Below are 25,922 nucleotides of genomic sequence, written 5' to 3'. Positions count from 1 at the left end.
GGAGTTGATTGAGTGTTTATTGTAGTGTGAGGTGTCAGAATGTTTCTTGTTAGACAAAGAAACATAGCTTCGCTAAGTTTGCGTTCATTCAAAATCTACATTATAAGGTAGACTACCGAGTAGTAATAGTAACACGTAACGTTTATGGACAGGAGAAAGAAATTTATTTGGTTGTTGACATAATGACAATCTACTAATTGAATGAAAATACCAGAATTATGGAATAGAATTACCGCGTTATTTTTGTTAAACAAATGAATGAATACAGGCACATAATTGCTTGTGTCACTGGTTACCAAATGATTGTTATACATGAATAAATTCACTAAAATGAGTATTTTGTTCTTCTTCGTTTATTAAATAAATAAAATATTGGTATTTATATTGTATTGATGAGTATAATTGTTGTTAATTTAATGTTATGAAGAAAAATATTATTTTCCTTATAACTTCAAATTCGAGTACGGAAAAAATTACATTTTTGCGGCATTCAATTTCGCTGATACTTATTCAGTGTCTGTTTTTGTCTTAGTTCATTGACCTAAAAGCTTAACCAATGGTTTATGGGAGAATTTTTAAATCAATGTCTGTCAATTCTTATTCGTAGTAAATTTCATGGTAAGTCCCTCCTTTCTCGAAGAAAACTTGTTGTTTCCCGAAACAGGATATATTTTTCACAAAAACTCATCAATCAACGTGATCGTATTTACATTTTTTATTTGCTGAATATGACGTGAATTCCATTTCCGTAAAAAAAGGACATCCGATTCGAACGAATTCAATGGATGCAAATATGCATGAATGGAAACGCATGCAAATAAAATAGATAAAAAATATTGGGGAGAGAGTATTCCCATCAATTTCGTCTAGTTCGCCATTTTCGATTGATTTATATATGCTATCCCAAGAACACGTAAGCTATGGTTGATGACTGTTGTGGCAAAGATTTGCATCAAAATGCTGGAAGCCTTTGAGCTATTATCAAGACTTATATAAAAAGGAAAGAAATATCGAGTGGAAGCAAAGCATGCATCACACGCGGAGAGAGAGATAAGAAAAAGAAAGGATAAACACAGTTTAAGAACTCTACGGCTTGAATTTCCTCAACTTTTTAAAAGATGGCGCAATATTTCTGATGTTATCTTGACAAAAACCATTAGAATTATCATAAAAATTACTCAACTCTTAAATAATGCGAAATGTAGGAGAAAAATGAAGAGAAACGTATATTCTCAAACTTTAAAGAGAGAGAGAGAGAAAAAAAGAAATAATTTTTCTTACCTTGCGAGGAGAGATTTCTCAAGTCTGCTTTTTCCGACTCCTTACTATTATTCAAACGATCACCATGGAGTTGGTGACTTCTCGACGACGAAGCACTGCGGGAAATAAAAAAAACGATTCATATAAGATGCCATACGAAATGAAAATCAACGGCAATATACTATGATTCCCCACACAGCCATACTACAAGATAAAATTTATGAAAAATACGCACAACACGGAGCGCAACATTTAATACCGCTGACAAACAAAATATTTTAAATGGCGATTTCCTTCCGAGGCAAAATTCACGAGTTAAGTCCCAAATTATCGCTGAAAAGAGTACGGCAAAGGGCTGGTGACGTCAAATTACTTCGCGAACAAATTACAGCCACGTATTTTTAGCATTTACGTCACTCACACGTTTGGAAAGCGTCACCGTGAAAACCTACTGTATATCGGACGCACCATGAAATGCTATATTTAATGAATCTCACAACTATATTCATTGAATAATCTCACAAAATAATTAATAAAAAGAAATTACTTTAAAGTAAATGATGTCTATAACGTGTTCAATATATAATTGGAAATAATACGTAAAAATAACATTGAAAAAAAATTTTAAACATAGATTTTGACTTTTTCAGTAAATCAATGGATTTCATTACTGAGTTGATTAAATAATAAGTATTTATAGATTAAACGTAAGGCATTATTGCTAATTAAATGCAAGAAACAATAACGAATTAGCAAATAGCAAAAACGAAACAATTTGCGAATGCCTCCTAACTTTTAGTAATCCTTCATCACAATTTATGCGCAATTAAAGAGGTACACAAATGTCTTGGTAACGCGTTGTTAAGTGATAGGTTCGTACAATTTGCACGAACTGAATGGAATTTGTATCCTTGCACATTATTATTAATTAAAATTTCTCCCAGACATTGATGCATAAAATTAAATATGAAAGTCGACTAAAATTGATATCAAAATACCAATAAACATGGCGGAAATACAAATTCCCTATTCATAGACTAATTTAATATTTACACCGTTATCATGTCTACCATGATATTTGGAGTTATCTGGGGGTAAAAAAATCAAATCAGTTCAAGCAAGTTTCAAATGAAACATGCTAAAGAAGAGTTATGATATATAATATGATATTATATACATATATATACACACATATATAAATAAATAAATATATGTATATATATATATATATATATATATATATATATATATATATATATATATATATATATCACTTTTTGAAAGTCTCACGGACGTTAATCATAATGTATAACACTTAGCACTAGTGGATACAGACAAAAACACACAGAAACACACAAAAAAGAGACTCATTATTTTGAAAAATAGTGAGTCACTATTGTGACTCTATACTATATGCTATACTGTGACACTATATACTATAGTGACTCAATATTTTTCAAAATATTGAGTCTCTTTTTTGTGTGTTTCTGTTTGTTTTTGTCTGTGTCCACTAGTGCTCAGTGTTATAAATTATATATGAATGTATATATATATATATATATATATATATATATATATATATATATATATATATATATATATATATATACATTCAAACACGAAATCCCGCCAAACGGCGAATAAATACTCATATATACAGAAACAGATATAAGGAAGAGGGATAGGAACACATATAAAGGACGAACACAATAAAGGTGGGGAAGGCGGAATCGAACGGATCACAAGAGTAAAAATATTTCCTTGACCGGGACTCGAACCTCGGATCTTTCCACTTGCCGGGCGGATGCTCTTAACCGTTTGGCGGGATTTCGTGTTTGAATGTGTATTTGGCCAATGTGGCTCATCTCTTTCTTCTGGCTATGCGTGCCACGAAACGCACTGTTCCTTTCCTGTATGATGTTGTATGAATTCTAAACCACTGTCCTTTCCTCTTGTGTATTGTCTATTTCTCCTTTGGTGGGTGAAACAGTCCCCTGACGCCATCTCTTGGCTAAAGAATCGGGGCGCTTGGCGACATATTAGACCCACGGATCTCAGGGTAAATTACGTTTCCTCGATAGCTCAAGTGGTTAAGAGCATCCGCCCGGCAAGTGGAAAGATCCGAGGTTCGAGTCCCGGTCAAGGAAATATTTTTACTCTTGTGATCCGTTCGATTCCGCCTTCCCCACCTTTATTGTGTTCGTCCTTTATATGTGTTCCTATCCCTTTTCCTTATATCTGTTTCTGTATATATATATATATATATTATTATATATATATATATAATAAATTGGACAGCAACATCTATATTCCGATGAAGACGGAGCAGAATTCCGTCGAAAGGATCAAGAAATAACGTGTGAGTGATCTTTTTATGTGTTTCTATATTGCTTGTTGCTGTCCAATTTATTATTCGGCACTTCCGTGTTACATCGAAGAAATCATCTAATATATATATATATATATATATATATATATATATATATATATATATATATATATTAGCTAAATAATAGTGTTAAAGTTGCCATATTATATACATAAGGCATGTAATGTGAACAAATGTACATGGTGTACATTCCGAGACACCATGTTCATGGTTATGTGCATGGTGTCTGTGAATTAGACAGTGAAAATATAAGTTGAATGAGCTTCGCCCATCTTTAGGCGAGTGGTAAAATTACTTATCATACGATATAACATTCAAAAAGGTTCATTTTTAAACATATTGCTATGCTATCCTGCAAGGCTATTATTATTTATTAGTCCATGAGGACGAATAATCCTTCCACGTCTTTTGAAAAGAGTTCAATTACTTAGCGAAATCGACTTACGTCTTCCAGTTACAACCAACTATTAATTCCCCATGTTCAAGTTTTCGGCAATCATCTTTTCATATCGGTGCTTAAGACCCTTGCTTGCAACTACCTGTCCCATTCAATAAAGCTCCTTTGTCGAAAGCAATTTTTCTCTTAATGTCTTCCTTAATTTTAAGTAATTTTGCCTCGATGATTTCCTCAATCTCCAAGTGAAATGTTTTGCCTGTTCCAGTTTATACCCTTCAACTATTTTACCTTTAAACTTAACCTTCCTACTTCAATATCAATTGGACACAAGTGTAAACTTCCGGGAACCAACTTTAGCCCTTCATAATTGGAGCCCTTGAGACAAGCGTGATGAGAGCTTTAGGGGCCGCAATGTCTACCAACGTAATCAAAAGTTCTCTGATTTCGCAGGGAGCCATCGCGTGGGTGTGGGTGGCGAACAAGCAAACTTTTGCATCTGACCCTTTAACCATTCTTGCACGTAATTTAAACTACTTGTTCACCAAACGTTGGATTGTTTGGTTGCCATGGTGGCATTGTTATTGTTGTGAGAAACAAGATGTCGCCCGGGTGTGTTTTCCTCTTCAGTGGAACGGTGGATTTCTCATGAAAATTTCACCCTATAGGGAGTTAATTGTGTAGTTTTAAGGTGCATAAACGACCTATGGATAATTTTAAAGGAGATGGGATCTTAAGCAATTTGATATTTTCAAAACGTGATGGCCAATTCAACTAAAAATTTAGGCGTGTCCCTCGGTCGGACCTTGGTCACATGGGGTTCAGCGAAGTGAACGAATTAGCCTCTGGTTTTCCGCTCGAGTGACTGCTTGGGGAGGAGGGGTAGTTGTGTTCTCAAAAAATCGACATCTTTTTTTAAGGCTATGTTAATTTTTTCGAGCTATTTTTTTGGCCCTCAGATCGAGGTAGTATGTACATCAAGTTTGCCTCCAAAATCAAGTCCCTCGAAGTCAAACAACACCACATGCTCTGGACATTCATCTAAGGAGAAAGGCATGATTTTTTGAAGGAGTAAAATTCCAGTTTATATTCTAGAAGTCGCCATGTTTAACCTCACACGCATAATGAGGGGCGTGGTATTCCAGTAAGCAAACCACTGGGAAAATGAACGGAGGACCCGGGTTGGATTTCCCGTCATGCCCAACTACTTTCGATGTAACCAGCCCCCTACTTTCCTACCCCCTCACACGGTTTTCGTCTCCTAACCTTTACCTACCCAATCACCATGCACCATCTACAGTACAATTGACCTATCAGTCTTCTTCTGCTGACGAAGGGGCTGAATCCTTTCACATTAATCTATCCTATTTCATTTAATTAGAAGCAGTCTATCGGTTTAAGATAGGGTTTTGAATGGTCTTGACGCTACAAATCACAGTACTTCGAAACCCTAACTAAAATGCAACAATTTTAGAATGTGAAAATCACTCACCTCGACAGGGATTTTGATGGGTTGATTGGGTTCTTATCCCGATCAGGGCGAATGATTTTTTTTACACTCTGAAATTGTAGCATTGAAATGCATATTAGCGGATGACTCCGTCAAAAAGTTACTGTCACGGCATCTCCAGCAGTTTCTTGGAACCTGACTAAAATTACTCAAAATATCTTTAGATCCAGCAGTACATATTATAACATTTCGCTATTTAGCTGTGCATACAATTTACCTTCCCTTAATTTCATCCCAAGCATGAGTTTATTTTCCTTTCCCCCTCCTATCTCACTTTCGCAGGATTCCTCCCTATTTTGCCGTCTTAAGCATTTCATTTCCTAAGAAATATAAAAAACAAACTCATGGGCTTGTGTGTGTGGGAGTAAAAAAACCAGAACACGGACATTTTTATGCAAAAACATTACTTTTTATCTTGTAAACAAGAGAATTCGTGCGTATTTTCAATTGCAATTCACGTTGAAATCAACATCAACCATAGAAGCTCATGTTAAGCATATTAGGTGCTTGGAAAGCAGAGTAAGCTGAAACTTGAAACAGCCAACATTCTCCACGCGAACACAAAGGAGACAGGACTAGATAATGGAGTCGCTACGAAACCAGAAGATATCGCGGGCGGAACCCTTCTCCTTCCCAAGGAATTAATTTGGAGGATCTTCCGCGTCGACAGAGGGATATCTCTCCGTACCCCCGTCTCCCTCTGTCTTCACGAACGAAAATTCCCATTCAGGAAGAGTTCACCGTTCGCCGGTCACCGCTTTCGTGCCCGGAGACTGGGAATGGAAGGAGCGAATGAAGCGATTCTCAACTAGGCCTCCCTTTGTCCCCATCTCGGTCCTTATCGGCCTGGATCCCCTTTCACTCTCTGCCCCCACTCCCTTTAGCGCCTTTCTCTTCCACCTCACGACATCCCATCCCTGCCGAATGGACCCTCCTTCAACCACGCCCCTCTCACAAAACACCCCGTGACCTTTGACACTCCCACATTTTCTTCCTCAAGGACGATTGCGCCCCTTGAGAAGGGAAGATACGTAGTAGATACAGACAAAGAGAGAGAGAAATCTGCAACAAGGCCGTGCGATACTCCTCTATACAAATATCGGACATCGATTTAAAATAAGCATCGATTCAGCAGCTGTGGCTGGAAAATTATCGATTTCGAAAAATTCCGAGTAATGTCGGAGATGTAGGAAGGTTCCAGCAATACTGATCACATCGATATGTGGCGGTCGATATTGGCGGAAATTCTTCGAAAGGAATTAGACCGTACATGTCTACAAAATCGTTCATATAATTCATTCATTATCGATTATAAATATTCATAATCGACTATATCATTCATTTCGATCATTAAACTAAATCGATAAAATAAAGCAAAAGTGGCTATAATAACGGTATCGAAAAAATCGTCTATATTTAAAGTACCGATTTTATTCAGTTTTCAATTGCGTCTTCGAAATTATCATCAGTATTTCAACCCTAGGATTTGCATAGTGGAGTCCTCCATTCTTCTCCGTGTGTCGATTTTCCATTAGCCCATGATAATATCTCTGTTTTACGTTCTTCTTAATTTGTTTCTAATGAACTTTTATCTTTGTCTATCTTTACGAGTTCTATTATCGTACTTTTAACCAATTCATTATGCCTCAAGTTGTGTCCAATCCAATTCTAGCTCTTCTTCACCGCATAGGTCTCTCCATATTGTCCTTTTGGCTTTTCTGCTCTTCTATATACTTCTTCCCCGTTCCTCACTTTGTTTGTCTATTTCATATTCAGCTTCCTCCTCTACCGCGCCATGTTCCGAATGTTCCTACTTTTCGCTGGTCCACTTTTCCAATACTCCATATCTTTGACCCCCATTCTCCATAAAAACATTTTGAGGAACTGCTTCCTTGTTTGCAACCTCAGGGTATTTAAGCATGTATATTAATACCGTCAAATCGACAATACAGTACACATCGATACATTTTGATTATTGATTCAACTATACAGTATAACCCATTCCAATAATGCCATCCACATTAGAGATACCATAATTCATCAATAAAACCTTTAATATTTGCAGTATTGTCTATGTCATTGACAATATGATCCATTTCGATAATACCGTCTACATGATTATCAATTACCTCGTATATCAGAGCACTACTGCCGACTTCGAAGTTTTGCCAGGCTCTCAGGTTAAATGATGTGAAAAAAGTCACTATTATTTCCCGGTCGTTATGACGTGCGTTGAATTTATTCGAGTTTCGTCCCATTTAGCGATTTTACCATCACCAGAATAAACTTCCCCCCCTCCCCCGCTCCTACTAAAGCTACAATAACCATGCGCAGCATGATTTTCGACCACGAAAGTCTTTGAAATACTTCATGTCTTAATGTACACTCAACGAAGGTCACCCATACCTTTTCTTGGGTAATGCAGCGTTATTGGTTGGCTTTGTTGACTCTATTCGTAGGCCATATGAATGGGCTGGATTCTCCGACGAAAAACCAGCATGCAATGCGCTGCTATGACTTGCTCAATCCGAGGGAATGGATACTTAATTTTTTCTTTGCTTTTGAGGACTATTTTCCACTCTTCAGTGGTTACCTAACATTCCCATCCTCCAGTCTCCTTGGTCGGTGCATACTTCCTTTTCCAAAACTCTATCCATCATCATTAAAGATTATTTCTGCTCCATCCAGTTTTTTCCTTTGCCGTCCTTGTTTCCTTTATCCTGGCGGTGACTATTCCTAATGAAAGCGTTCCGCGTTTGAAACTTTTCCCTGCCTCCGCACCCAAGGATATCGCCCCTTCTGGTTTACTCATATATACAAAATGTATACAATTACTTTTGAAGATACATTAATTAATTAAAGATAAATATTTTAATAACTTATATATAAAATTTGGGCGGCACAATAGATGACACTTAAAAGGACATTCACATTGTAGATCGTTTGAGCTTTCGGCCTTCTCCGAGGCCTTCTTCAAGTAAGTCTTACTTGAAGAAGGTCGAAAGCTCAAAGCTCATCTACAATGTGTGTCCTTTTAAATGTTATCTATTTTATTTGTGATCTATATTGCGATATACACACACACACACACACACACACACACACACACACACACACACACACACACACACACACACACACACACACACACACATATATATATATATATATATATATGTATATATGTGTGTATACATACAAACACACACACACACACACACACACACACACACACACACACATATATATATATATATATATATATATATATATATATATATATATATATATATATATATATATATATATATATAAAATATCTTCGAAATGGAACGCTCTTCGGCGACGCACAAATATATAAAAACACAGATGTAGATTTTTAGAATATAGAGACACAAAGAAAGGACACTCACAATTTGTTATTTGACGTTTCGACAGCACGGCTGTCGTCTTCAGAATCTGATTCTGAAGACGACAGCCGTGCTGTCGAAACGTCAAATAACAAATTGTGAGTGTCCTTTCTTTGTGTCTCTATATTCTAAAAATCTACATCTGTGTTTATATATATATATATATATATATATATATATATATATATATATATATATATATATATATATATATATATATACACTTTCACATTTGTTCATGACTCCACAAATTTCAGCCTAGTTCCAAAGTTTTTAAATTGACTGTATTTGGTACAGGTGCCTCAGACACAACGTCTCATTGAATGCCTCTAGCATGCCCCACATTATTTCTATTGCAAGCTCTTTGCACGTCCCAACCGCATCCATTCATTCCGACCGCAATGGTAATTCTTTTCCTTTACCATCCCCTCTTAGCCATTAACATTCGCAATAGAAGGGAGAATATCAGATAAGCGAAACCCTAAGGCAAAGAAGGGAATAAAGAACCCGCGAGATAACCAATGGGAAGAAGTATATTTCGTACACACATAAGAGAAGAAATGTGGGGTTGTGTATAATTTCACCCCAAGGATGTCATGATATAAGATTCGCAAGATTCAGGCAAGAGTTACGGCATCCTGAAGGGAAAAAGTTACGACGAGTTGGCGAAAAATGAAAAAAAAAATAAAAAAAACCGTTGCGCGTACCCTGGAAATAACGCAGACTTGCGATTGATACGCTAGTCATGATAGATGAATATTTTTTCCCCTTCAAAGAGATGAAAAATATGTTGCAGATTTAAAATGCACGACAAAGAACATCAGCAAAAAAGCGGTATACAGAAGACATACAGTTTCACATTATAAAAATGATAACAATTGAGCTCTATTGATTCGATTTTTGTATTTTCCAGTTGTATCCGTGGAAACAATGCCAATTTTTATGGATTTCAGTTGAGCGAACACTCCAAGATGGTGTTTTTCGGGATGGAAACTTTCTATTGAGTTAGGTAAACTGGAAAGAATTCAAAAGGTTGAATGGGAAGGAGAATTTGCAGAAAGGTTTTGGCGAGTTTGTTCACTTAATTATGATCTATTCTGGTCTTTTCCGTTCGCCGTCCACGAGGAGAAAGTTTTTGGTGGAATTAAAGGAAAGGTGGGATGGAGTGGTCATTCGTAGCAAACGGGAAGGAATTTTGGCCATTCCGGAAGCGGTGAAAAGAGAAAGGGCGAATGAGATCGTCTGCAAATGCAGAGATAACGTCTCCTAAGCCGTCAGAATATATTTCGAAAATTGGGAATGAAAAAAAAAACGAATCGTGAAAAAAAACATTTTTTTTGGCGTATGAAATGTAAATACACTGAAATCCGCGGGTTACTAATGCAACAAAGTGTCCTGATTCTTCGGTCGGGAGATGGTGCTCGGGAACTGTATCACGTACCAACAGAGAAATGGACGAGTACGAGGGCGGTTCAATAAGTACCCGTGTTAGAAATGAAGAAACCATTTTTTTCAAAATCATTTTTTTTGTTTTTCAACATAGTCCCCTTTTAGAAAGATACACCTCTCCAAATGTTCCGGCCATTTTTTTAACACCTCCAAAAAATAGGATTTGTCGAACTCTCCAGAGGATACACAAGAGGATAGGATAGTAGGAAAGCAATGATGAGCTGTAATAAAGAGTAGGGACAGTGCGAATCAAAGACACGCCTAATCAAAAGAAGGCAATGTGGAATATCGAAAACAATACAACTTACAACACGGAAACCCGCCAAACGGTAAAAACATATGCGGATATCATTTTCAAAAAAAGGGATAGAAGCACATACGCATTAAGGATGCATAAAATGCCAGTGGGAAAGTTGGAAGGTTGCGGATTTAAATCAAATTAAAAGTTTCCCTGAAAAGGAATCGAAACACGGACCTCCGTAATTCCGGATCGATGCTCAGACGCTACCAAGATCGTTCTACTTGGATGCGTATTCCATAGCAACGTACATTGCCTACGGTATTAAAAGTCTTTCTGGAGATCTGTTTCCTACTGTACTCCAACATATTCTCCAGTTTTCGTAATTTGATTTTGCATTTTTCTATGCGGAACGTATCTCATCATTTCGCTTACCAGCGGGATCATGCTCATAATTTCGGTTTTTTCCAGGCGATAGAATATACTGAAAACGAAGTTTTCCAACAAATTGGGGATACATTACCTTCTGTAGCTATCCGAATGTCATATCATATTACTGATCCGCACATAAAATTTGACTTTTGAATGAAAAAGTTGCCTCCCATCCCCATTTAAAGAAACTGAGGCATTGCTTACAAGTGATGATGTTGATGAAAGGATTACTTTTTTAAAATTTCAACTGCGTATAACGAATTTTTAATGAACGATTTCAAACGGTGTTGTAAGTGGCTACTTATGTCGATGTGAAGTTTTATTATCCTCAAAAAGCCGCCACGAACGCTGACGAAACGATTTATTCGCTCAAGTGAACACCAAAATTAATATTATGGTAAAAATTAAGATATTCTAAAAAAATCCCAAAACGAAAGAGCACCCTATAACAGTAAAAGACATCCCTATCTACACGAGATGTACTAGATATAAAAAGAAGAGTTATTGTCTTTGGTTCCTGCCAATTACAGTCTATTTCAAAGTAATACATTCCAATTGTCTTTTACTAAGCGCCAAGAGGTTTCTTAGAGGAATGAAGCAAAAAGGAAAAAAAACATTTTTTATTTTGTGAAATGGTCGTGGAGTTATTGAGATATTTGGCGAGGGGAGAGAAATGAAAATATCGGCACGGACCTAATGTTTCTTGGGTACACCTCAAGGCGTTCATTTTCTTTATCGATCGACCGCCCTGTCAATTGAGCGAAGAAACTGAAGTGACAGGCTTCCAAGAAGGCGTGAGAACTCACCGCTCAAAGGCAATTTCCTTTCCACTCGTCGATTCTCGAAAGACGCTAATCTGTTGCGATGTTCGAAGACATTTCTGTTCCGATGCAGATACTCTAGACCCGTGAATATCCTCTCTATTTCTTGAATTATTTCGCAGGTAATTTGGGCTCAAAACTAAATATATATATATATATATATATATATATATATATATTCACACACATATATATATATATATATATATATATATATATATATATATATATATATATATATATGAGGAAGGCAACGGGAAACCACCTTAATTATCATTCCCAAGATTTACATGATGGACAATACAGATATTTTGAGTCCTGGCAACTACGGGGCTCGGCCCAATCGGCCGTGTGTCGTGCCCAGCAGCGGGGAAGGCAAGGCTTCCGCGGTCGTCATCCCACGAAACCCTTGCAAGGGAAAACCAGCAGCAGCAGGACAGAAGACGCAGGAGAAGAAGACAAAATTAGTTAGAATAGGAACGTGGAATATTAGGACAATGATGATGAGAGGAAAATTGGAGAATGTTAAGCGAGAGATGGAAAGGGGAAATATAGATATTTTAGGTCTATGCGAGGTTAGATGGAAAGATAGCAGGGATTACTGGAGTGATAAGTATAGAATAATATACAGCGGTGGGGACGAGAGCCAACGAGGGGTTGCCATAGTATTAAATGAAGAGGTAGGAAGAAGCGTAGTCAACATAGAGCAGGTAACAGATAGAATACTACTAGTAGAGATAAAAGCAGAACCGACGAACTTAGTTATTATTCAGGTATACATGCCACCGAGCAACCATAAGGAAGAAGAGGTCGATAGGATGTACGATCAGTTAGAGGACATGATTGCGTGCGTTCCTTCACGGAAACATTTGATAGTGATGGGGGATTGGAATGCGACGGTAGGCGAAGGAAGAGATGGTGACGAGGTCGGGGACTACGGTTTAGGCACGAGGAATGACCGCGGGGAGAAAGCAGTTGAGTTCTGCAGGAGACAGGGGTTAGTCATCACCAACACTTCATTTAGACACCAAAAAAGACGCAGGTACACATGGAAAATGCCAGGTGACTCAGGAAAATATCAGCTAGATTATATCCTGGTTAGACACAAGTTTAGGAACAGTGTGATAAATTCCCACAGCTTCCCGGGAGCGGATGCGGACTCAGACCACAATTTAGTTGTTATGAAATCTAGGGTACGTTTAAAAACGATAAGGCAGGGGCGGCGAGTTAGAAAATGGAATGTAGAAGCATTAAATGGTTTGAAAAGGAAGGAATACAAACAGGCGGTAGAGAAAATCATGGAGGATGGCAAAGGGCTTAGTACTATCGAACAAAAATGGGAAATGATCAAGAAAGGGTTGTCTAAAGCGGCAAAAGATACTATTGGAACCGTTAACGCTAAAAGGACTAGGAAACCATGGATCACGGATGAGATGATTACAAAGTTGGAGGAGCGGCGAATATGGAAGAATATAAATACAGAATTAGGTAAAATGAAGTACAAAGAATTGAACAATAAATTGAGGCGGGCAACAAATAAAGCAAAAGAAGCATGGTGGAAGACGCAGTGCGAGGATATGGAAAGTCTGCAGAGGAAGGGTGAAATCGGTGCGCTGTACAGCAAAGTTAAATCGTTATCGGGAAGTAAGAAAGGAAGAGCTATGCTAACAGTTAAAGATAAGGCGGGTAAGGTAATAGTTGACGCAGGAAAGATCCAAGAGAGATGGCAGGAGTGTATAGAAGAACTGTATAGTAAAGAACTCAGACCAACAAAGTTAGACATTGAAAAAGAAAATGACGTACAGGGAGACAGCCTAGGTCCAAGCATACTAGACAATGAGATAGAAAGGGCATTAAGGGAGATGGAACTAAATAAGGCCGTGGGGGTAGATAACATTCCCGTGGAACTTTTAAAATGCTTAGGAAAATGTGGGAGGAAGAGGCTATATGGGCTGATACGTAGTATTTATGAGGAGGGAATCTGGCTGGAAGACTTTGTGAGATCAGTTTTAGTTCCTATTCCGAAAAAGCTAAAGGCCACGTCAAGTGAGGAGTATAGGAAAATTAGTTTGATATCCCACGCAGCTATGGTTGTTCTCAGGATCATAAACAAAATGATAGAGAGTAGGGCAAATGATTACTTAGGGGAGGATCAGTTTGGGTTTAGGAAGGGGAGAAGTACGCGTGATGCCATTGCAGTAATGAGATTATTAATCGAGAGGAATATAGAACACAACCAGGAGGTATTTGCCTGTTTCGTAGATTTCGAAAAAGCGTTTGATAGAGCGAATTGGGAAAAACTAATGAGTATTCTGCAGAAAATAGGAATAGATTGGAGGGAAAGGAGGCTAATCCGCAACCTGTACATGTCTCAGACTGCTCAGGTGCGAGTGGGGAACGGGGAGTCCGGTTGGGCAGTGTTAGGAAGGGCTGTTAGGCAGGGTTGTTCATTATCACCGTTGCTGTTCAACCTGTATGCAGAGGAAATGATTAAAGAGGCATGGGAAGAACTGGAGGTAGGAATGAGGGTGGGTGGGGAATTCGTAAAATCAGTTAGGTTTGCTGATGACCAAGCTTTAGTTTGTCAGTCAGCCAAGGGGCTGCAAGCATTGCTTAGTGAATTGGAAATTGAGTGCGATAAGTATGGAATGAGAATCAATATTAATAAAACAAAGGTTATGCGATTTTCTAGAAAGAAAAAGGCCAAGCTTAACATAAAATAGGTGGGCAAAAAATAGAGCAGGTAGAACAGTTTACGTATCTCGGTAGTGTTTTGGACCAACACGGTCATAGTAGTAGGGACGTAAGGAGAAGAATTGCGCTAGGCAAAGAGGCTTTCACAAGGAGGAGGGAGTTGATGACGGCGACGTTGAGTAAGGATCTTAAGAATAGACTCGTCAAAACTTTGATATGGAGCGTAGCTATGTACGGTGCGGAAACGTGGTCATTGAAGCAGGAGGATAGACGTAGATTGGAGGCTTTTGAAATGTAGGTGTGGAGAAGAATGGAGAAGGTGAAATGGACAGAGAAGAAAACAAACGAGGAAGTACTTGGTATGGTGGGCGAAGAGAGGGGTTTGTTGGGAGCAATCCAATGGAGGCAGGAAAAGTGGATGAAGGGGGTGTTGACCGGTAGTGGGATGTTGAAGATTGTGATAGAGGGTAGAATGTTGGGCAAAAGAGGAAAGGGAAGGAACAGGATAGGGATGTTGGACGGGATGAAGGGAGGAAGAAAGTACTCAGAGATGAAGAGGGACCTGATATAGAGTAGGATGATGGATTTTGTGTTTTGTAGGAGTAATAAAATATTTGTTTGGTAGTTGTGTCCATCCAAAAACCTACCTTAACCGGTAGATTACCTTAAAAATATATATATATATATATATATGTATGTATGTATGTATATATATATATATATATATATATATATATATATATATATATATATATATATATACATTTATATAAGTTTTTATTCGTGGGTCGTTGTCATGGTTCCCCTCCAACTTTTCCATTCCGACCTTCTGAATAGTAACGTTGTTTTCAAACACGCTCGCCGACTCCGAATGTGAGTTGCGTTCCATTCGTGAAAAAAATGAGCGTAGCACAAATATTGGCGACGACTGACAGGCTTTGGGGGTCGAAAGTTGTTCATATAGACGACTATCTCCCTCTATGGCATGCCTCTACTCCCTCTTTCCTCTCACCTTTTCATCTCCTCTGCCCCCCTAACTGAAAATATTTACCGTGCATTAATGCAGATGAGTACATAAGAGAGGGAAAGTTCCAAAATTCGTCCTGATACACAGATTTCAGGTAATCCGTGAAAAAAAATTAAAAATAATAGCGGGAAATCCTGAGAACGTAAGTTTAGTCAAGTCAACCGCTGAAATACCTACAAAGAGTGAATTTAAAGGTGTAAAAAAATCGTCTTGCACGTGATTCGAACCCTCGTCACCAGATTTTCAAAATTCAATGGCTAAATTTCACGGGTGGCTTAACGGCATAAAGTATTCAGAAACGAAATCGAAGCATCCGGGTTCGAATCACTGAGAAGGGGTAAAATTTTTTTCTCTTAAAATTTTCAAAATCCTCTTTGAAATTCCATAGCGTCACTTAGGTAAAAATAAATAATATCTGCCTTCCTCCTTCACTCAACCTTCCTTTTCTCTCACACACATTTCCACCGTGGGATTGCCGTCCTCATCTGTTTGCAATGTCACAGTGAGTTTTCTAGTAGATTCAGAGGAAAACCCAATCCGTTGCCAAATGGTCTTGTTTTTAGGACTCGTTGGTCAAGCCTCTTTAATTCAAGACGGGAACGTCATAATTCCCCTCAAGTCCTTTCTATCAATTACCATGTACGTATTGTAATCATTGGCAAAAATAGAATTGGCTCGTACTTGCATTTCCACTTGTCATCTGTATAAATTTCGTAAGCATTCAGTTATTTTGTTGCCGTTATCGTATCTGTTCTGGTCTCTATCGCATATTTAAAGAATAATCAATATTATTATTATTGGTATTCTAAACATTAGGGTTGGTTTTGGACGGTCATAGACTATATCGAAGCAAATTGGTACATTTCTTAAGCTCTCTTAACAAACAAAAAACCTGATATCCGATCCTATTATAAGTCCCTCTTCAATTCCGCATACTTGGCGAGGGTGGCATCATTTTAGTCACATTATTAGACCCTTTCGTCCATCTTATTTTTTTTCATGCTTCTAGAACCCACATCTCAATCTAGCCTTATTCCGCTATCTCAATTACCAAGTTTCTGATCCATAAAAATTATCATCCATTTTGATGTTTTCGCAGATATTTTCTTTACTTCATTACTTGAGGTTCATGTCATACATTCTCGACTCTACTACGTTAATACTTCTTTGCCTGTAGCCATTATTATTATTAAAACTCATATGTGCATATGAACAGTGTCAGTTGGCACACAAGTCCCTAGTATTACAATCGAACGCCTTGGAAAAATAACTTGACATCTAAAATCCAATTACTATCACAAAAGATAATAAATAAAATCAGCCAGGAAAAAAAAGATACAGTTAAAGGAAACCTCAAAACACCAATCTCTAACACAAAAAAAATAAAAATCCTCATCTCATTAATATCAGTTTCCCAAAATATCACAATAAATATCACATTCATAGCGATAAACTAGAATAATGGAATCCACTCTAGAGCACAATAAAAATTAACATCTTGGCAAATATAGGGCCGATGAACAAAACAAAACATTTTTTATCCCTGCAAAAAAATCACAAATATCTCGGTTATGTTGGTTTTCTACCCGTTAATGTAAGTTTCTGATGAACGGTGCAGCGACGCATTTACTTCCCTCCTCAAACAAAACACAATTTCACACCCACAGAAGTAAAGGAAGTCTCTCTTCAATTCTGCATACTTCCTTCCTCCCTCCGTTTCGTCCAACATGCCTATGCTATTCCGACCCCCATTTCGCTTGCCTAAGTCCTTTCCTCTATATCACGGTCTTTAACATTCTATCGCCAATAAAAAAGTTCTCCATCCGACTTTCCTGCCTTCTTATAATTACCAATGTTAAGAAAAGTTTAGATGAATCCTTAAATATGGTGCGTGGTCTTACACGACGCGGAAACATGGCCATTGAGGCAAAATGATAGGCTTACATTGGAGGCTTTTGAAATAAAATGGGAGTGGAGGTGGAGGGAAAAGATGAAATGGACAGAAAGGAAGACAAACGAGGAAGGGCTATTCATGGTGGGGGAGGAAGAGATGGGGTTTTCTAAATTGTCATTGACCCGCAATACGGTTGTTGTGACGACACAACATAGTCATTGTTGAGACACGTCACAATTCGCGTCTTTCGTTTCAGAATCGGGCTTTGCCATGGGTACCATTGTTGCCGCACGTATACCTACCTACACCTGGTTGCGGTACCACTGCTCTTTTGCCACCGATTTCACTTCTGGGTAATCGGTAATACCTACCATCTCTCTCTTGGTGGGTCTTAACCATGTATCACCTTCTTGGCTCAGTTGTATGCGGAAATATTCTTTGTCGGAAGTAGTAAGTATAGAGCATGGGGATTTTCCCTTGGGGGTTTGTGGGTGGAGATGTTTCTCCGAATGCGCGGTGAGGGGGCATCTTGCCACAGCTTAGGCCAGTGACTGTCCCTGAGTTCCAAGAAAATCATTTCAGCTGCAACGCCACCCATCCGGTTGGAGTGAAGGTGTAAGGATCTATTTATGCAGAACCCCTCATTTCGTGCCATAGGGGAGGGAGGGGCACAACTTATTTTCCAGCCGTGACAACAAGATCAAGAAAATTGAAATGATACAATTATAATCTTGTTACCACGTTAGCCAGTAGATACTAAATTTGGCCACTGAAAAGTCAAGCATGGTCGTGATTATAACTATACTACTTACTTATTTGTGTGTTTTAAGACGGGACGAAGTGGAGCTCAAACAAACAGAAAAAAATTCTAATATTTTTCCATTGTTAATTGTTTTTAAAAAAAATACATACAAATTCTAATCTAGTATTTTCTATAGAGGTAAATCACCATGATGCCTGAGAAAGAAAAATTTCATATACCTATCGATTCAGCAAACCTCCAACGTTTGGCGCACATACATATAAGGTAATAAGGTATACTTTCAGGTGCATGTGTATGTTAGTTGGTAGTTTGAGTGTTTGCATGTGTGTGGGGTGTGTAAGCGTTCTTGCATGAATGTATGCCATGTATTGTTTGTGGATGGTATAAATTTATGGCTTTTGCATGCGGTTTTTTTTCTCTTCTAAATTACGGGTGGTGTCCTAACACCCCCCGCCACACGCCCTTGCGACGGCTTGCGGGGTATTGAGTAGATGTAGATGTAATTCACAAATCAGTAAACCATATTAAAGAGCAGCGAATAATGTTGGAGGCATAATTACCGTTATATATGATCAGTAATGATCATGCAGAAGATATATTTTTTATATCAAGATATACTTTTTTTAGACAATAATTATTTCCATCGGCCGAAATGGATGTCTAAACGTACGGTAAGGAACAAAAAATAGCAAATGTTGATAAATAAATGAAGTTCATGCTCTAATTATATGTGAAGTAAAATCTGCATACCGATTTCTAAATTTACATTCGCTGGATTTGTCCTGATTTTTCTCCATAATTTATCCCTGATATGTTTACTGTATGGTTAAAAAAATATACTGGAACAATCAGAAACACACTCACTACTTATATGTGCATAATTACTTGCATTACATAGGTTAGAGTTGGTTCGGAAACTTGTTCGTGGAGGCAGGAGGATAAGCTTGGATTGAATGCTTAATTGAAGTGTCGGTGTGGAGAATGATTGATGGAATAAAACTGGCCGAAAGGAAAACAAAAAGATGACATTCTAGGCAAGGTAGGGGATGAGAGAATTTTTTAAAACGCTGAATAAATACCATTTTTCTAAAATAAATTTACAATTAAATTTAAAAAGAAAAAAATATACTATGGGGTAGTCCAGGGGAATGTATAATATATCGCATACGAACGACTGTTATAAAAGTTCAAATATTAACTCAAATGAAGTTTTTCATTCATTTTTTAATGTTATTTTCCATAAGGCATCATCTTCTCCCGTGATAACCAGTGATGCTTAAAGTATTGTTTTCTTGGATGAATCAAGGAAAATGTGGATACGAAAGCGATATAATTACAACATTTTACCAATAAAACTCTCTTTTGAGTTTTATTGGGTTTGATTTTAAGGTTAACCGAGATTAACCGAAAGCAGAAACATTAAAAATTAACCTTTATACGTATTTTTTCCAGCAATGAACACGGGCGTTTGCACCAAAAAAGAGAAAAAAACCCATAATTTTCCAAGTTTTTTAAACATATAATTTTCATCCACTCACATTTTCAAATACGGTTTACCCAAAAAAAAATTAAGATTACAACTTGTTCTTCTAAATTTTGATGAACTAACTGAGCCTCGTAAAAAAATAACCTACCAGGATGTTTTAAAGTGAGAACGTTTCGTATAGCATTAAGAGGATTACTCCTCTTGGCAAAAGGAAAACACGACTTCGCTCAATCCGGAGAAAGATGGCGAGACTGAGATTGAGGATGAAGCCCTCTTATTTAGAGGAATCTCGTCAACAACCATCCCCTTTTGAGTTCTTGATAACATCGCCGCAAGATGGGGAGCATTTGTTTGCCGAAATTACATTAATGTCGCCAGCGGGAGAGAGGAGAGAGATAGAGAGAGAGGGTGTGCTCCTGGAGCATTTCATAGTCAGACGACGAACGGTGGGGAGGAAATGGGGATCTTCACCAGTTTCCGGCTTACTAAACCTCAAAACAACTGAATTATCTCCGTCCGCGGAAAGGGAAAAAGATTTTCCGTGTTTCATTATTCTTAGGGTGACGAGTGGGAAGGAAATTGTATTCTTTTTTTTACCCCCCTCCTTCTACTTTCACATTTTGTTATTTCATACCAACGCGCGCAAGACTACTCTTCCGTATGGCTCGAGTCCGTCGTTAAGTGAATAACCAGCAACGGGAAAATTTGATTATTTCGCCGTTATTAATTTGTTTATCTCATTGTTACCTCGACGAAAATGAAATTCAAGCTAGTGGATCAGGTTTAGAAGGTCGACCCGAACGGAGAACGGGAGCAGAGAATGATTACGCCAGCAGACGCATTAATCACTGAGCAGAGATGGGAGATTTCAGCTGCGAAGAAAACAGTCGAACGACGACGCGCGAAGAGGATATTTGGAAATGGAAACGACATTCGACTCCAATAAAAATGATCTCAGCATTATTTTGTGGCAAAAAATATGCGTAAGTACCATTATTTCAAACACCTAAACCCTTTAACGAAAGGGATCTTTTAAACTGATTCTACCAACCGTGAAAACTACCGTTGAATAAATTCGCAAAAAAACTTTTATTTTATTTTGAATACCTTTGCATGAGTCACACCGCCATTTTGAATTCCACTCATCCAAAAAGATTTTAAAGTGGTCCGTCCCTTAACGCAGTCATTAAGATGGAGATTAGATCATAACACTGTTTTCTTTCAGCACCGAAAAAGCAGTCTCAGTAGCGGCGGGGTAGTAAATATTCTGATTTTAAAAAGGACGTTCTGTCGAAGAATATATTTTTTTCTGCTTGTTAATGACGCTGCACAGATGAATTAACTATGCAAGAGTAAAAACAATTCAGGAATACAAAAAGGAATCAATACAAAAAAGAGTAGTATAAATGAAAGGTCTACATCTACAAATATCTACATGGTACCCTGCATGCCGCCTATGAGGTGTGCAGAAGGAAGCGATCCAACGCCAGGACTGCACCCTTAAAAAATAAAATTTTCTTAATTGTCAGTTGAAACAAAACTGTAAAATAATTCAATTAAGGGAGATACTGGTAGCTACTATATGGACGTACATTACGACATCTTACTGTGAAATAATTCAAGACGCATAAGAGACGAGCTGTTTAGTAATTAGAAGGTCAATAAACTTAGGTTAGGTGAGACTGTTTTCACCGTTACTCATTGACATTTATCGATTGTACGGATAGCAGGAACAAATAAATTCCAAAATTAATTAATTCCACAGTTATTTGTGGAATTGTGGTTTTTATGTTAACCGTATAACGTTAGATGAGACAGTGACAAAATTCTAGGCTACTTAGAATGAAAAAAAAAAGAAAAAGACTTTTAGTTCCCATCGCACAGTCGTTAAAGGTTATTCTGATCCATTATCGTTAGCGGTAAAATTGAAATCTCAAATCTGTCGGTTCAACACTAGAACTCTCTCTAATTGTATTACGAGAATCTCTACTACCGTAGCAAAGACCTGCTTCCAATTTATACTAGGGATTTAATCTGCAGAGTCAAAGAGCAGGTGCACATGTGGGAAAAATTGTGCATACGTATGTATACAAAACGGTATTTCAAAAGCACGTCATAATATCTCAACAAAGCACAGGATATCACACATATGGCTAGCTTTTACCGACGACAATCGGCATGTGAATGCCGACAATTACATTAATTAACAATCGTTTGCGTTTTCCCTAGACAATAAGCCATAATCGTCTGTCATTGTTGAGGACACCATTTTCAGTATTTCAATCATAAGGTTTGTTTACTGTGGCCCTCCATTCTTCTCTATTGAGAGTTATTTTCCTCCAATCCTCTCATAGCTTCTGTGTTTTACATCCTTCTTAATTTGTCCTGTGTACTTGTCTCCTGGTCTTTCTTCAACTTTCCCTTTTATAATGTTTCTAACTACTCAATCGTGCCTCAGTGTGTCCAATCTACTTCTACCTCTTCTTTGCCGTAGAGTTCTCTTCATAGGTGCCTTTTTGGCTCTTCCGCTATTATACGTACTTCCTCGTTTCACACTTCGTCTGTCGACTTAATCTTCAGCATACTCCTATTCAGCAGTATGATTCAAAGGTATCTTCTATTCTTCGTTTGTTTATTTTTCCAACATTCCATGTTTCTGATCCGCAGGGTGTAATGATCCATGATTAAGTTTCGAAGAACTGATTACTTTAAGAAGAATGACTTTTTTACCTGTATTATTTCTGAGTTGCCGACCAAAAATTACCCAGCGAACCAACAGTACAGGTAACTAATCATGACGAACAAGGAATAATTGATTTGCAGAAAATTTGTTAGATGTTCAAAGAACTGCGGAAGATGCGTGATAAATTTGACATTGCATGCACGGTATTTTGTCACAGCATCGTGTTCCTTCAAGAATCTCCAAAATTTCGGAGTGTAAGAGGACGCCTCGGGAGCTTAACCGGCTAAAGCACTCTGCCGAACATTGAGGGATACGGGTTCTAATAACGATCAAGGCGAATGATTTTCACACTGTAATTTCCTGAATTTTAATGCATATTAGCGGATGAATCAATTAAAAGTTACTGTCGCGGCATCTCCCGCAGGTCTTTGAAATAATAATAAATTGATTGCTTACTGTGATTGCTATTCAAGGTATCGGCATTCAACAATAGGTTGACGTGATGGAATAATTGTCTTCAAAGCACACTAATAAATCTCTAACGGCATTTTCTTATCTCCTTCATTTAATGAAATCAAGACACTGTGGTAAACTAGTGGTTTTGTGCCAGGTGAGAAAGAGATTTGGAATTCAAAAAGTTAGCTGAACTTTTAGCCTACAAGGAAGCGCTCTGGTCTTAATCTCCTGGCGTGGTAATCCTTCGCCGAATATTGATGAGACCGGAATCTTAGACCGACGGGAGAGAGAGTGGGGAGGAGGGGGAGAAGGGGAAGGGTGCCAAACTCCTCCATCTCCAAATCCGCCCCGCACCAGAAAGATTGAAATCTTTCCGCAACAGTTACTAACAAAAGACGAGCGATATCCGTACCGCGACGTATTTGTGACGCTATGGAAAGCGATAACTATCATTTCCCTGGCAACGAAAAATTTTGGCGCGCAGGGCGGCCATGTTTGCTTGGGATAAGAGCGGCAAAAGCGAGACGGTGGGTTACAGAAAAAGGTTAAACCGGGATCGATTCTCTTTCCATTCGCCCCATCCCCCACCTCCCCCGAAGATTAAGCAAAAGGATGGGTTTACTGCGGTGAAATTTGCATACACACACAAATAAGACTTGCAAGAGTGATTCGTCTACAGCGAATATTCCTGCTCCTTCACCTCAAGTGTTTGAGGCCTTGAGTGAGGTTCATTGCGGCGTAGAGGAAAAGAAATTTCCCGTGAATTATTGAAGACTGCTGCAGTTCATGCAAAGCGTCATTTGAACGAAAAAAAGGTGGGAAAACTGCAAGAAGGATATGTGGAGTGAAACTGAAACGTTAAAAGAATTTGATAAAAAAAGGTGAAAGCTGGTTAAGGAAGGTAGGGGGAATAAATGATAAGATTCGTTCGACGGATTCACGGCATGCAGAAAGAACAAGGAATTGAAGAATGGTTTAAAGCAAATGCTTGATATTCGAATATTCAGTACAGTGTTAAATGGGGCTTAGAAGCGCAACAGAACTTAGTTAATCCATAGGCCTATTAAAATCCAGTTCCGGATAATGCGCAGAAATATGTCATGGACAAGATGCGTACTCAAAAACCATGCCATGAGGCTAACAATAAAAATGAAAGCTGTCAGACCAACACCGGCCCAAAACAACAATTAGGTCGTTCCTAATGTTACTGTCTGAAAAACGGACGAAACGTCGAGGCACAAAACTGTCCAAAAGCTGCAAAAAAACACTATAAAACATCCCGTGATGGTAGTCAGTTTAAATTGATCAGAAAACCACATTTTCTTAGATCAAACAATGCGCACTGGGAGTAGAAATCAACGGATCACGTTGATGGATGGGGTGGACTGCTCACGAGGAAGAAAATGCATGACGTTAACACGTGCTCGCTCCTTCGGGAAAGATATGACCGGAGAGACAACAACCTTAGCTGGGGATCTCTCGGAAATTTTGTAATAGTTCCAAGCTCGGAAAATAGGCTGGCTCTTAGGGCAGTTTGCCGAATGCTAAGCCAAGCGAACGCTCAACCTAGTGAGACGATTTCAAACGGATAACAACTCATCAGCCTCAATGTAATTGAAAAGGGGCGAACTGGAGATAATTTGCGATACATTTTCGAGCGAATGATTTACCCCACTACCTTTATAAATTACTCAAACAATTCTCAGAAATAATTGCATTCAGGCGCTCTTGCTAATTCGAAAACACATATTAAAGCCGTCATTAAAAGTAAGGAAGCAATCCAAGGTTTCCTTTTCGCTCTAAATCCAGTACTTGGGATGATTGTCGATGCAAATCGTCCCAGGAAATAAACATTTTAGTACGTATATGCACAATCAAAAACATAAAAAATTATCATGAGATTAAAATATAATATTAGACTGGATTGTAAAGGTCTCCATTCCCTCTCAATAAAGCAAGTGTAAACATTATTTTATTATGACACATTTTATCTATTACAAAATCCGCTGCTCAAATATCAAGTAAAGACGAGGTTTCAAGGCCTAAACGCATTCGGGTTGGGAATCGGAAGGGTGCAGAGGCCAATACGCATAGTGGCTTACCATCCCCCCATGGCCCGGGTTCGTAACGGGGAGGAGGCGTGATTTTTCAGGCATATCCCGATCTCTACTCGCTCGGATATACGTGGAGAGAGCATCTCGAGTGTGATAAGACGTCGGCTGGGGCGTTATATGCTATGGTTTCTTTAATTGTTTACCATTTTTTTGCTTGCTTCGACGTCAGATTTCTCTCCACCCGTTTTCACCATTTTCCTGACTATCCTACCCCTAACGAATTATCGAATGGTATAAAGTTATAAAGAAACCCTAATGGTATAGAGAAACCATAAACACAGTAATCAACCCGAAGGTTGGTTTAGTAGGCGATGGTAGAGTTCACCCAGTACTAAGCCCGACGGCGTGTGAAATTCACACATCAGGGTAGGGGGGCCAGTTCCTTTCCCTGTGCCGGTTATGGTTTCCCAGGAAGATCTGGTATTCCGAAAAATCACATAGCTTGGGTGGAGCTGCAGGTGCCCAGAGTGCCTTGCCCGGGAATCGAAGCCGGTCGGGCCCCTCGGGTCAGCACTCTAACACTCTAACCCTGGACTACCGCGACCCACCATAAAGGTATAAATGACCTTATTTGCCGGTCGTATCTCGTTAACTATTACAACAACCACATGATTGGTTATTTAAAGATAATTTTTTATTCATATTTCCGGAAACGACAAGGGATGGTTGGTACATCGCCTTTTTGAAATAATATCCTGCGGTAGATTTACACGTAAAAAAATAACGATGAAGGAAACCATCTTGATAAAATATTCTCTGGTTATAGCAATTAAATGATAGTCTATCCTCGCTTAGAGTAAAATGTTCTTTTCCCGGAAACGATGCCAATATTCAGAAAAAATATAATGTATCGGCAAAAAGCTCCACCCTTAAATCAAAAGATAATGATGGCAAGGGTGGTA

The 25,922-nt window shown here is 38.3% G+C and overlaps 1 protein-coding gene across 1 annotated transcript in view; it reads right to left on the bottom strand.

Moving 5' to 3' along the window:
* LOC139700938 (uncharacterized) overlaps positions 1-25,922 on the bottom strand; it is a 179,062-nt gene that overhangs the window by 136,488 nt on the left and 16,652 nt on the right. Inside the window, exon 2 of the mRNA XM_071599433.1 lies at positions 1,282-1,376. The gene's annotated coding sequence lies outside the window, so the exon portion shown is untranslated. The remainder of the gene's footprint in view (positions 1-1,281; positions 1,377-25,922) is intronic.

This window comes from Hetaerina americana, unplaced genomic scaffold (genome assembly GCF_022747635.1).
Source record: "Hetaerina americana unplaced genomic scaffold, ioHetAmer1.1.p SCAF_11, whole genome shotgun sequence".
Taxonomy (NCBI): Eukaryota; Metazoa; Arthropoda; class Insecta; order Odonata; family Calopterygidae; genus Hetaerina; species Hetaerina americana.
The sequence above is the reverse complement of the archived record's forward strand: the minus strand, read 5'-3'. Positions and strand labels throughout refer to the sequence as shown.